Genomic DNA, 1,097 nt, shown 5'->3' with positions numbered 1-1,097 from the left:
ATTATTTGGAGAGCACTACTAAGATTTTCATAAATATACTGACATAATATATTGGAGGCACTGTTTGAGGTTTATTAAATCCATAATATTTGATATCATATATTTGTAGTAAATAGAAATTATTATAAAAGAGAAAAAAAATAAAAATATTTTGATATTAATATTTTGAAGATATAATTTTTGAAAAGTTGAAATATTGATTTTCATATTTCGAGATTGATATTAATATCTTGAAGTATTATTAAAGATTAATTTTTGAAAAATTAATAAAAATATTAATTTTTCATATTTAAAAATTAATCAAAAATATTATTTTTTAATATTTTCAAAGTTAATCAAAAATATAAATTTTTCATATTTCGAAATGTTAATTTTTCATATTTCAAAATTAATACTATTTTTTTTTAAATATACATTGTTTCTCTCTTTTTATTGGCAAAAATTGTATTAGCGTTTTAATTTAACTGAATACTAAACCAATATAATAATGTCTGTAGCCAGAAGTGACTCATTTAATTCTATACATAGCGATGAAAATGGTCCCATTACCATACCCATTACTAAAGGTCAGGTCCTTAAGAAAGATATGTTAAGTTACATTAAAGGGAAGTTAAATATTGCGGGTGAATTAAATGATTTTGTGGATATGCTTGAAACTAGAGCTAAAAATAATACCGTTAATAATAATATGTGGAATGAAGAGAATGAATTCTTCCAGGAATTATTAATGATTAATCAATGCAAGACTCTCAAAAAGCGAGGCGAACTAATACTAAAATCTTGGCCCCTTTTAATATGCATTATTGACGAAATGTCGTTTTGTGTCATAGACAAACGATTGCAAATACAGGAGCTAGAAGGTAGTATTCGTTCCTCACGCAGACGCGAAGAGGATTTAAAAATAGCCAAAAATAAAATGGATGAATTTGCCCAAAACCTAACCGCCTTAGATAAGCATAACATAGACTTACTTGCACAGATACAAGATTTAAATAAACAGCTTGCGCAAAGCCAGAGAGAATTAAGCGATTTAAAAAGGTCATATCGCCATAATGAAAACCCTTATATTAACAGTGAGAATAATACAGATAATGCTA

Source organism: Bombina bombina, chromosome 8, assembly GCF_027579735.1.
Source record: "Bombina bombina isolate aBomBom1 chromosome 8, aBomBom1.pri, whole genome shotgun sequence".
Lineage (NCBI taxonomy): Eukaryota > Metazoa > Chordata > Amphibia > Anura > Bombinatoridae > Bombina > Bombina bombina.
Note: the sequence above shows the minus strand (reverse complement) of the source record.